The 13425-nt window shown below is 46.3% G+C and overlaps 1 protein-coding gene and 1 long non-coding RNA gene across 7 annotated transcripts in view; both read left to right on the plus strand.

The window, feature by feature from the left end:
• PNPLA7 (patatin like domain 7, lysophospholipase) overlaps window positions 1–13425 on the plus strand; it is a 428589-nt gene that overhangs the window by 226027 nt on the left and 189137 nt on the right. The window lies entirely within an intron of this gene.
• LOC144276227 (uncharacterized) lies at window positions 6413–8966 on the plus strand. Its single transcript, XR_013348206.1, has 2 exons — window positions 6413–7601; window positions 8298–8966. It is a non-coding gene; the product is annotated as an uncharacterized LOC144276227 (long non-coding RNA).

Genomic DNA, 13425 nt, shown 5'->3' on the forward strand with positions numbered 1-13425 from the left:
CCAGTATAGTCATGGAGCCAATCAGCTTTTCAGCTCTAGTGGTGGTCAATACTCAAGCTTACCCTACATCTCCAGTTAAGGTAACCCCACCATTAGAGAAATATTCATTTTCTTCTTCCTCCCAAGCAAATGGGGAGACATCCCCCATCCGCTCATCTCATTCACATTCATATGACCCCTTCAGGTCTGACAGGGAATCTAGACACCATTAGTGTAGGCATAGACCTATGTGATCTCCAGGAGAGCACTCTCCTAGGTATCCACCCTGGTCGCTCACAGCCCCTATCCCTAGTGGGCCTCTCAGGGGATGTAACCAGCAAGGAAACTTACATCAGCTGTCCCTCTGTGACGGGATCCCTGGGGTACAACCTGGAAGTATGGGACCACTATGTCCCCTTAACTCTCCAGCCTGGGCTGTCTTTCATAATGCTTTGCCAGTGACAAGCAGCAAACCCCTCGAGGTGCTGTGATCACTCAGCCACCTGCATGCTGACGCACACCCAGCTAAATTGTACGAATACTCTACAAGGCTCTCATGAACTATAGGCAGGAAACCCTAGCAAATCTCTCAAGCCCCCAGCCTTGGACCCCAGAAATATACTGTCTTACACTACTCAAGACTTCTTTTGAACAGTGCAATCATATTAATTAGTTTGTCGCTTTGTCAAAGGAAAGTGGACATGCGCCAGCCTTTGTAACCTGAGCAGATTTCCCAAGCTCCTTAGACAAACTCACTGGGAAGGATAAAACATTAAAATAAGTTTATTAATTAAAGTGGTAGGCATAAAGGTGAGAAAATAAATACCATAAGAAAATAAAAAGTAAACGTGCATTCTAAATCTTAAACTTTTAGACTAAGCAAGAGTTGAATCAAAAGCTTTTCTCACCCCACTGAATGTTGCAGGTAGGTTACAGTTCTTAAGATACAGGCTGAATTTCCTTCTCAGCCTGGGACCAGTCTCCTCAGTTCAAGTCTTTGTCTTCCCAGCGTTCTTGTTGCCTTCAGTGTAGGTGGGGGAGGGGAGAGAGGTGGTCTCATGATGCCACTGTCCATTATCTTATTCCCTCAGTCCATGTGCCTGTAAAAATACTGCGCCAAATATGTCCTGGTGGGCCTTGCTGAGTCACAGAGTTGAGCAAGCCCCATCTCTTACAGAATTTGTAAATTTCTTGTTTACAATTCCCCTACTGGTCAGTAGCTCAGGATGGTCGCTTTGGGTGTGAGTCACCTCCTTTGTTGCCACTGGAGAACTAGCAGTGAGCGACTCCCAGACTCGCAACATATTTCAATAACAAACATATAGCAAAATCTCATAACTTCATGCATGCTACCAATATACATATTTTGACAAAACAGTGAGTTTCAGCAGATCATGACCTTTCATATAGTATCTTACATGGCATGCTTTGTACAAAATACCTCAACCATATATGAATGATGACTATGGGGGTTACAGCACGCTTCTTTGAGTACAGTGTGTCACACCCTCCAGAATTAGTTTCCTTCTCCTATGAAGCTTCGGACAGTAGCTCAAGAAGGGTAGCTGGTGTGGACTCATGCAATGCCCCAGGAAGAAAGGGAAACTGCGGAATAACACCCGCAGATGGAAGAGCGTTTCTGTGTCACATGGCAGATACTTCAGAAATCTTTGGCGATAGTGTAGGAAAAATGGCATATGCCTTCTGTACATCCTGCATTCCTCCATGTATGAAAGTGTTGCTATGTCAATTAACAAGGGGCTATTGGAACCAGCAAACATTTATTGCAGACCTCGGTGTCTGTGGCACCTACCTGTAAAAAGACAGACACTATTGAGTCCCTTCAGGTGGGTTTGAATGTTTCACCTGTTTCCTGGATCTCTGGTAGTGATGGTGGTGCATGAAAGGTCCAGGCGGCAGGGACCACAAAAATAACTCAGAGACAAAAGATCTGAAAAAGTTAGATCTATCTGTCAGGAAGAATTGTTCATCATGAAGTTTGCAGATGTGCCTTGCAAAGTACTGGGCACTTCTGTCGAAGTATGATTACCTTAACTGACACCCAGCATTGCAGCTTATTGAGAAACTCCCACATGAACATAAGCAGGGACTGAAGTCTGTTGTATCTGAGGGACTGTTAGTGGCTCATCCATCCCTGCAGGCGGCATTGTATGCATCGGCCACAGAATGATCAACGGCCACCTCAGTCATCGTTTGCAGGGCTTCGTGGGTACAATCTTCAGGAACACCCAAGGAGGTGCAGACAACAATTGAGGGCCTCCCATTTGGAGGTTGTGACATAGTCAATGCAACAGTTAATGAAGCCCTGCACTCTGAAAGATTTGAGCCATTCTCTGTTTCTTGGGAGTCTGCACACCAGACCCGTGGAGAAGGTAATTTTGCTTTAGACAAAGAACTCTCCACATATTATTGTAACCCACAAAAGTCATCAGAATTGCTGAGGAAGAAGCAGAAGTTCCCAAACAGAAGACCCTCTGCCTCTTTGTCCTCTACTGCACATTCCGTATCCACCTCAGAGCAGCAAGCTTGATGCCATCATCAAGAGCCATGTAGAGTCTTTGGACGGTTTTTCCATCCCTCCCTCACCCCTTTTGGCATTTTGGTGTGGTTGGGAATCTGCCTCACCCAGTGGGTCTTAGAGATCATCAATGTGGAGTGTTCAGTTCAATTCCAGTCCCTTCCTATCAACTCACCCCACTTCCCCATTCCTCTTCAGGGATCTCTCTCATGAGATACTGTTAAATCAAGAATTGTCCTCCAGTCTAAATTTCAGAGTAGTAAAAGAAGTGGCTCTGGATTTCAGAGGGAAGGGCTTTTACTCGTATTGTTTTCTGATCCCAAAGGGAAAAAGGTGCTTGCAACACATTCACCCATGATTATTTCAAGTTCAGAATGGCAACTCTGACCTCTGGGAGCTAGCAATGGAATTATGAAGCTGTTGATGCATATTTTCAGGTATCACGTCACCTGGCATACAGAAAATATCTAAGGTCCCAAGTTGGAGAATCTCCCTACCAGTACAGAGTCCTGCTTTTTGGTGTTTTATCAGCAGCAAGGGTATTCACCCAGTGCTTTTTAGTCATTGTGGCTCATCTGAAGAGACTCGGCATTCAGGTATGTCTGTACCTCTGTGATTATCTCATTCACCGAAGGTCACCATCACAGGTGAAAGACTCCATTCACCTAATTGTACTTTTCACCACACTCGGACTCAGGATCTTCAAAGACTGTCATCACTGTTGCTGACTCAGACAATAGAGTTAATAAGGGCAGGGCATCAGCAAGGGTTTTTTCCTCCATTAGTATCCTTCTGTTAATTGAATTGTCTCATTAGACTTACCTCCCACTGGATTAGGCAACTCCCATCTTTTTATGTGCTGTGTATATATACCTGCTACTGTATTTTCCGCTCCATGCATCTGATGAAGTGGGTTCTACCCCACGAAAGCTTATGCCCAAATAAATTTGTTAGTCTCTAAGGTGCCACAAGGACTCCTCGTTGCTTATCCAGCACAGGAGAGATTCATGACCATGGTGGTGTAGACCTCATCTGCTAGCTCCAGGCTCACCCACGAATATCTGTAAATGATAGCCTTATGCTTCTGGTTTGCAATGTTGTCATAGCTGTGTTGGTCCCAGGATATGAGCGTACAAGGTAGGTGAGATAATATATTTTATTGGACCAACTTCTTTTGGTGGCAGGTGCGAGCTTTTGAACTATACAGAGCTCTTCTTCAGGTCTGGGGAAGGAAGCAAAGACCTGACCTGAAGAAGAGCTCTGTGTTGCTTGAACACTTGTAGCTTCTGCCAGCAGAAGTTGGTCCAATAAAAAGATTCTCACCCATCTTGTCCCTCTCTGACTTCTGGGTCATGTAGCCTCCTGTGCCTATGTCACACAGCATGCAGGGGAAAGGAGTCCAGGATTGCTGGTTGTATTTTAAAGAATCCTTATTGAGGTTGCATGAACAAACCATCATGATGTGTAGAAAGAATAGTAAATATGGCAGTGAATCCTTGCTGATCTTAAACACAAAAAAGAAGCTTACAAGAAGTGGAAGATTAGACAAATGACCAGGGAGGAGTATAATATCGCTCAGACATGTAGGAGTGAAATCAGGAAGGCCAAATCACAATTGGAGTTGCAACTAGCAAGGGATGTTAAGAGTAACAAGAAGGGTTTCTACAGGTTTGTTAGCAACAAGAAGGTGGTCAGGGAAAGTGTGGGCTCCTTATTGAATGGGGGAGGCAATCTAGTGACAGAGGATCTGGAAAAAGCTGAAGTACTCAGTGGTTTTTTTTTTGCTTCTGTCTTCACAAACAAGGTCAGCTCCCAGATTATTGCTCTGGGCAGCACAGTATGGGGAGGACGTGACCAGCCCTCTGTGGAGAAAGAAGTGGTTTGGGACTATTTAGAAAAGCTGGATGAGCACAAGTCCATGGGGCCACATTCACTGCATGCGAGGATGCTAAAGGAGTTGGCGGATGTGATTGCAGAGCCATTGGCCATTTATCTTTGAAAACTCATGGTGATCGGGGGAGGTCCCGGATGACTGGAAGATGGCTAATGTAGTGCCCATCTTTAAAAAAGGGAAGGAGGAGGATCCGCGGAACTACAGGCCAGTCAGCCTCACCTCAGTCCCTGGAAAAATCATGGAGCATGTCCTCAAGGAATCAATTCCGAAGCACTTAGAGGAGAGGAAAGTGATCAGGAACAGTCAGCATGGATTCATCAAGGGCAAGTCATGCCTGACTAACCTAATTGCCTTCTATGATAAGATAACTGGCTCTGTGGATGAGGGGAAAGCAGTGGACGTGTTATTTCTTGACTTCAGCAAAGCTTTTGACACAGTCTCCCACAGTATTCTTGCCAGCAAGTTAAAGAAGTATGGGCTGAAGGAATGCACTGTAAGGTGGATAGAAAGCTGGCTAGATCATCAGGCTCAGTGAGTAGCGATCAATGGCTCCATGTCTAGTTGGCAGCCGGTATCAAGCGGAGTGCCCCAAGGGTCGGTCCTGGAGCCGGTTTTGTTCAATATCTTCATTAATGTTCTGGAGGATGATGTGGATTGCACCCTCAGCAAGGTTGCAGATGACGCTAAACTGGGAGGAGTGTTAGATACTCTGGAGGATAGGGATAGGATACAGAGGGCCCTCAACAAATTAGAGGATTGGGCCAAAAGAAATGTGATGAGGTTCAACAAGGACAAGTGCAGAGTCCTACACTTAGGACGGAAGAATCCCATGCACCACTACAGACTAGGGACCGAATGGCTAGGCAGCAGTTCTGCAGAAAAGGACCTAAGGGTTACAGTGGACGAGAAGCTGGATATGAGTCAGCAGTGTACCCTTGGTGCCAAGAAGGCTAACAGTATAAGTAGGAGCATTGCCAGCAGATGGAGGGACGTGATCATTCCCCTCTATTCGGCATTGGTGAGGCCTCATCTGGAGTACTGTGTTCAGTTTTGGGCCCCACACTACAAGAAGAATGTGGGAAAAATTGGAAAGAGTCCAGCGCAGGGCAAAAAAAATTATTAGGGGGCCGGCGCACATGACTTATGAGGAGTGGCTGAGTGAACGGGGATTGTTTGCAGACGAGAAGAATGAGGGGGAATTTGATAGCTGCTTTCAACTACCTGAAAGGGGATTCCAAAGAGGATGGATCTAGACTGTTCTCAGTGGTGGCAGATGACAGAACAAGGAGTAATGGTCTCAAGTTGCAGTGGGGGAGGTTTAGGTTGGATATTAGGAAAAATTTTTTCGCTAGGAGGGTGGTGAAGCACTGGAATGGGTTACCTAGGGAGGTGGTGGAATCTCCTTCCTTAGAAGTTTTTAAGGTCAGGCTTGAGAAAGCCCTGGCTGGGATGATTTAGTTGGGGATTGGTCCTGCTTTGAGCAGGGGGTTGGACCAGATGACCTCCTGAGGTCCCTTCCAACCCTGATATTCTATAATTCTATGCCAGACATCACCAAGTTCCTTGCAACAGGTGGTTGAAATCAGTGCATCTACCGTGGTGATCACATGGACATGAGGGTGCAGGTCCCCAAAAAGTACTCTCATCTCCAGTTAGTGGAAGTACCCTCTTTGGGTATACAAAGAAGTACCATTTTCGCTACCATCATCTACCAGTAGGCTGGTGGAGGATGCCTCTGCACTCAGATGGGGAGCTTACCTAGAGTACATTCAAACCCAAGGCCTCTGGATTCCTGAAGAGATTCGTTTTCACATAGATATACTAGAAGTCACAACAATTCCTCTAGTGTGCAAAGCATTTCTACCCCTGCTGTGCAGACTGACAATCCGGGTAATAACAGACAGGGAGGAGCACGATCTTCTCCTCTTTCCAAAAAGACTGTTCATCTCTGAACCTGATACATTCGTTGTCAAATCATGCTAGTAGCTCTGCACCTCTTATAGAAAGGTCTAGTGGCGCAGCTTAGCAGTCAATTCACTGACAACCATGAATAAATTGTCAGATACTTGATCCTGCAGAGCCTCTTCTGCTGTTTTGCTTCAGATTGGAAAAGGAAATGCCAAGCATTCTGCTCAAGAGGAGGAGTTTGAGCCAAGAATCCTTGTTGGATGCTTTTCTCATATCATAGACTCCCGGGGTAATGTATGCTAGTCCACCAATCATGTTACTATCAAGGGTCTAAGGAAACTCAGGCCCTGTCTACACTGGCAAGTTTCTGTGCAGTAAAGCAGCTTTCTGCACTGTAACTCCTGAGGTGTGCACACTGCCAAGCCACTTAGTGCGCAGAAACTGCTTAGTTGTCACACTGTAAAAAAACCACTCCAACGAGCGGCGTAGAGCTTTCTGCGCTGGGGGTACAGCGCCGCTGTGCCAGTGTAGACACCATGGTGATTACAGCGCTGTGATTGGCCTCCGGGAGGTGTCCCACAATGCCTGTTCTCACCTCTCTGGCCATCAGTTTGAACTCTGCTGCCCTGCCCACGAACCATGAGCCCCACCCCGGACATTCCTTGGGAAATTTGAAAGTCCCCTTCCTGTTTGCTTGGTGATGTGAGCAGTGGTCTCAGCGCATCTTTCCAGGTGACCGTGCTTGCTCCATGCACCAGGCGATTCCCCGCTTGGAGCAATGCTGAGCTGCTGGATCTCATCGGCATTTGGGGAGAGGAAGCTGTGCAGTCCCAGCTGCGCTCCCGCCGTAGGAATTAGGATACCTATGGGCAGATTTCTCGATGCATGACAGAAAGGGGCCATGACCAGGACACACTGCAGTGCAGGGTCAAAGTGAAGGAGCTGCGGAACGCCTACCACAAGGCGTGGGAGGCAAACCGCTGCTGCGGTGCTTTTCCCACGAGCTGCCAGTTCTACAAAGAGCTGGACGCAATACTCAGTGGCGGGCCCACCTCCACTGCAAAGGCCCCTGTTGATACTTCGTTGGCTCATGTGCCAGTCGAGAGTGAACCAAGCCAGGAGGAGGAAATCTTGGACGAAGAGGGGGAGGGGGACCCAGAGGCAGAGGATAGCTCGGAGACCAGAGATGCATGCAGTCAGGAGCTCTTTTCTACCTGGAGGAGCCTAGCCAGTCACAGCAGTCGGATCTTGGTGAAGCACAAACAGGAGAGGAGACCCCTGGTAAGTGGATCAGATTTGGGGAATTGCTGAAGCGATTTGTTGGGGGAAGGAGGGTTGCAGAAAGCAAGCTTGTATCCCACCGCATGCCTATTCTGAGTGGCGGAACAGGCTGTTGATAGACTCCCTCACTTCATGGGAATCTCCCTCAGAGATCTCCAGGAAACTCTCATGGAGATACTGGGCAATCCACTGCTGCAGGTTCCGCAGCAGAGCTGCTTTGTTTATTGCCCCATTAAGGGTAACTTTCCTGCGCCACTGTGCTGTCATGGGTGGGAGGGGGAGAGGACCATTGCTGCAAAGAGGCGAGCCGCATAGGGGCCAGGACGGAAGCCACAGGCTTGGAGAAGACCCTCTCTTGATTTCCTGCTCACCCTCAGAGAGATCTTCCATAATGATCACATCCTGTGGAAAGTGTGGGGACAGGAATGATTATCAGGCCCCCGCTCCCGACAGTGCTGGCTCTCCCCAAGAGCCACATGCCCAGCATACAGCAGGGTTCAGGAAGAGTGATTTACCCTGCCCCTGCGGCTACTCACCATTTTGGGGGTCTTGTGGCTCATGTGTGCTTGCCTGGGGTCAGCCAGTTAGTGACAGGTGTTTGAGTACTGGCTGTGTTTTAAAGCACTGTTACTAACTGTTTAAAGTAGTGTTACAAACAATACTGCTTCTGTAAAATGTTGCATTTAAACTTCACAGAGATGGCCTTGGGAGGCCAGTCTCCCTTATCGGCGACAGAACGGCTGCGCAGAATTAGAAAGTGACCACGAAGAATTAAGGAGGACTTTCTCCGTGAGGTTATGATGCACTCCGCCGCTGAGAAACAGGAATCGCATGAGTGGCTGGATAATGAGAAGAGGGACCGAAAGGAGAACGTGGCACACCAGAAAGAAGTCACGGAGCAGCTCTTAAACATTATGGAGCGCCAAGTAGACATGTTCTAGGCGATACTAGCTCTGCGAACCAAGCACCTCCGCACCCGCCCTTCCCTGCAGCTGCTGTCACAAAACTTTCCCATGCACCACCCCCCACACCACTAACACACTGTTATCAACCTCCTGGCTCCACTCTACCCGCAGCATTCCACTCCTCCCTCCTCACAGTCCAGCAGTGTGGACTCGCATTACCCACTGCACTCAACACCCATCCCTCTGCAGTTTGGCCCTGCTGAAGAACAGCACTCGCTGCATTGTACTCCAAAGGAGAAGGTTGGGTATGATCCCTGGACATACACAAATCTGTAGCCGTCCCAGGACCCCTCCTCCTCTGGTGACCTTCCCTTCCCCCAACCCCCTTCCTGCTGCTGTATTTTTGTCATTTGACTCTCTCCTCCATTTGTTTCTTTTAATAAAAGAATTGTGTTGTTGGTTTGAAAGCAATCTTTATTCTATTAAGTGAAAGCAAAAAGAGCACAGCAAAGCAATATTCAATTATGTTAAACCCCCTTATAGCATCATGTGCACCGGTCACCTCCTGGGATTACAAACACTGCAATCCCAAGCATAGTAGCAAATATTAGTGGCTTTCAGCTTCAAATTGATGCCTCAAGGCATCCCTGATCTTTATGGCCCCGCGCTGTGCCCCTCTAATAGCCCTGGTCTCTGTCTGTTCAAACTCAGCCTCCAGGCACTGAGCCTCTGTGGTCCAGCCCTGAGTATAGCTTTCACCCTTCCCTTCACAAATATTATGGAGCATGCAGCATGCGGCTAGAAGCATAGGAATATTGTCATCTGCCATGTCCAGCTTCCCATACAGGCATCGCCAGCGGGCTTTTAGGTGGCTGAGTGCACACTCAACAGTCATTCTGCACTTGCTCAGCCTGTTGTTGAACCGCTCCTCGCGACTGTCAGGTTGCCCCATGTATGGCTTCATAAACCACAGCATTAAGGGGTAGGCGGGGTCTCCCAAGATCACAATGGGCATTTCGACTTCCCATACGGTGAACTTCTGGTCCGGGAAGAAAGACCCTGCTTGCTGTTGATAGTTGTAAAACGGGTGAAAGGTGAGGCAATATCAATCCAAAGACTGTTGTATTAGGGAATGCTATGATTAGTTTAGATTAGATCCATCCATGAAGGTTAAAGCCTATTACACCAGGGCTCAGGCCACTTTTGTGGCATCTCCCAATTCCAGAAATTTGCAGGGCAGCTATGTGGGGATCAGTCCACACATTCACCCAGCACTGTTTCTTAATTCAAGCCTCAAGATCTGACAGAGCGGTCTTCAAATCATTATTTTAAATTGACCTTGTAATGAGGAAGTGGGTGCAAGGAGTTCTCTGTTTGCTAGAAACCAGAAGAGGAATCCAGGTGGACAATCACTCGAAGAAGAGAGAATGGTTACCTACCCTACAATAACGGTGGTTCTTTGAGATGTGTTAGAATCATAGACTTTAAGGTCAGAAGGTACCATTATGATCATATAGTCTGTACCATTATGATCGTCTAGTCTGACCTCCTGCACAATGCAGGCCGCAGAATCTCACCCACCCACTCCTGTAACAAACCTCTAACCTATGTCCGAGCAACTGAAGTCCTCAAATCATGGTTTAAAGACCTTGAGGTGCAGAGAATCCTCCAGGAAGTGAGACTTGCCCCATGCTGCAGAGGAAGGCGAAAAACCCCGGGGCCTCTTCCAGTCTGCCCTGGAGGAAAATTCCTTCCCGACCCCAGATATGGCGATCAGCTAAACCCTGAGCATGTGAGCAAGACTCACCAGCCAGACACCCAGGAAAGAATTCTCTGTAGTAACTCAGATCCCACCCCATATAATATCCCATCACAGGCCATTGGGCATATCTACCGCTAATAGTTGAAGATCAATTAATTGCCAAAATTAAGCTATCCCATCATATCATCCCTTCCAAAAACTTATCAAGCTTAGTCTTGAAGCCAGATACGTCTTTTGCTCCAACTGCTTCCCTTGGAAGGCTGTTCCAGAACTTCACTCCTCTGATGGTTAGAAACCTTCGTCTAATTTCAAATCTAAACTTCCTGATGGCCAGTTTAATCCATTTGTTCTTGTGTCCACATTCTTCTCCCTCCATGGTATTTATCGCTCTGATATATTTATAGAGAGTAATCATATCTCCCCTCAACCTTCTTTTGGCTAGGTTAAACAAGCCAAGCTCATTGAGTCTCCTTTCATAAGACAGGTTTTCCATTCCTTGGATCATCCTAGTAGCCCTTCTCTGTACCTGTTCCAGTTTGAATTCATCTTTCTTAAACATGGGAGACCAGAACTGCACACAATATTCCAGATGAGGTCTCACCAGTGCCTTGTATAATGGTACTAACACCTCCTTATCTTTACTGGAAATACCTCGCCTGATGCATCCTAAGACGACATTAGCTTTTTTCATGGCCATATCACATTGGCGGCTCATAGTCATCCTATGATCAACCAATACTGCAAGGTCCTTCTCCTCCTCTGTTACTTCCGAGAGATGCATCCCCAGTTTATAACAAAAATTCTTGTTATTAATCCCTAAATGCATGACCTTACACTTCTCACTATTAAATTTCATCCTATTACTATTACTCCAGTTTACAAGATCATCCGGATCTTCCTGTATGATATCCCGGTCCTTCTCTGTATTGGCAATACCTCCCAGCTTCGTGTCATCCGCAAACTTTATTAGCACACTCCCACTTTTTGTGCCAAGGTCAGTAATAAAAAGATTAAATAAGATTGGTCCCAAAACCAATCCCCGAGGAACTCCACTAGTAACCTCCCTCCAGCCTGACAGTTCACCTTTCAGTGTGACCCGTTGTAGTCTCCCCTTTAACCAGTTCCTTATCCACCTTTCAATTTTCATAGTGATCCCCATCTTTTCCAATTTAGCTAATAATTCCCCATGTGGAACCATATCAAATGCCTTACTGAAATCGAGGTAAATTAGATCCACTGTGTTTCCTTTGTCTACAAAATCTGTTACTTTCTCAAAGAAGGAGATCAGGTTGGTTTGACATGATCTACCTTTTGTAAAACCATGTTGTATTTTTTCCCAATTACCAGTGACCTCAATGTCCTCAATTACTTTCTCCTTCAAAAATTTTTCCAAGACCTTGCATACTACAGATGTCAAACTAACAGGCCTGTAGTTACCCGGATCACTTTTTTTCCCTTTCTTAAAAATAGGAACTATGTTAGCAATTCTCCAGTCATACGGTACAACCCCTGAGTTTACAGATTCATTAAAAATTTTTACTAATGGGCTTGCAATTTCATGTGCCAGTTCCTTTAATATTCTTGGGTGAAGATTATCCAGGCCCCCCGATTTAGTCCCAATAAGATGTTCAAGTTTGGCTTCTACCTCGGATGTGGTAATATTTACCTCCATATCCTCATTCCCATTTGTTGTCCTACCATTATTCCTAAGATTCTCATTAGCCTCATTAAAGACTGAGGCAAAGTATTTGTTTAGATATTGGGCCATGACTAGATTATCCTTAACCTCCACTCCATCCTCAGTGTTTAGCGGTCCCACTTTTTTTGTTTTCTTCTTACTTATGTGGCTATAGAACCTTTTACTATTGGTTTTAATTCCCTTTGCAAGGTCCAACTCTACATGGCTTTTGGCCTTTCTCACTTTATTCCTACATGTGTTGTCCACATTGATTCTGCAATCCACCCTCCTTCCCTGCTACTACATCTGGATTCCCTCCTATACCATCCTTCCTATACCTTCCCTCTTATACCATCTGGATTCTGTGTTGCTGATGGAACTGAGAAAAAGTTGGACCTGCTCTGCATTTTATTCTCTCAGTTGGGGGACACTAGAAAATCTGGGGTATAAGTGCAACCCCAGTGGACCTTGCTGGCCAAAAGAATCTGAGCTGACTGGCATGGGGTGTATGCACAGCAGAAGTGGAATCTACATTGACAGTAAATTTCAAAGAACTTCTGACACTTGGGGATTCACCCAGACCAGTTGTGTCACGACCTGAACTGTAACCCCTGGCTGCTTCTGTGCTGTGCAGCTCTGGCTCAGTGTAGCCTGCTCACAGTACAGTGGCTTCTCCCTGGCTGCCACTAGCCTGGTTACTTCTTGCAGGTGACACCAACAGCTTGTCCAATCCCAAGTCTCCCCAAAACCATCTCTCCTGCAGTGTCCAGTCCCTCTCACTGGACCCTTACAGAAGTAAAGTTCGCTGCCTCCAAGGAGAGAGAGCACACACCAGTCTGGTTGCCTGGCTGAGGATTTTACCCTTTGGTTTAATACACAGCACTGAGATGGTTTTGTGATAAAGAAGACTAAATTTATTAACAAAGAGCAGATGTTTAAGTGATAATAAGTAAGACTGGAAGAGAGTTATGGATATAAATAAAACAAAACAAAACACAACACACTTTCTAGTGACTAAAACTTAATTTCAGCAAGTTACAATCTTTGTCTAAGCAAGTTTCTCACCTACTGTCAGTTTCGAGCTACTCTTTCCTTCTGGGTCAAGAGGAGCCACATGATGGGTGACAAAATGGCTTTTTGCTTCTGCTTATGTCTTCCAAAAGTTTACTGACCCTGTTTCAAGAGGCAGGAAGGCTTCATGGGGATGCAACCTCTGTTCCCCATCAAGATTCTTAAGTGGTCATGTTCCCCCATTTGCTTGCCTGATGGCTTTGTTTGCCTTACATGTAAATGCCCTTTTCATTGTCTTTGGTCTCACCTTGTGTAATTTACACTGGAAACACAGTCAAACTGGCGAAAGAGCATTTCTTTTTCGAAGACTGGCTGGGCTTAGGCACTATTTGCCAAACACATTTTAGGAACATGTTGGCAACACACCTCTATAATTCTTTATACACTGCCCGTACATACACCACACAA

Source organism: Eretmochelys imbricata, chromosome 16 (assembly GCF_965152235.1).
Source record: "Eretmochelys imbricata isolate rEreImb1 chromosome 16, rEreImb1.hap1, whole genome shotgun sequence".
NCBI classification, from domain to species: domain Eukaryota; kingdom Metazoa; phylum Chordata; order Testudines; family Cheloniidae; genus Eretmochelys; species Eretmochelys imbricata.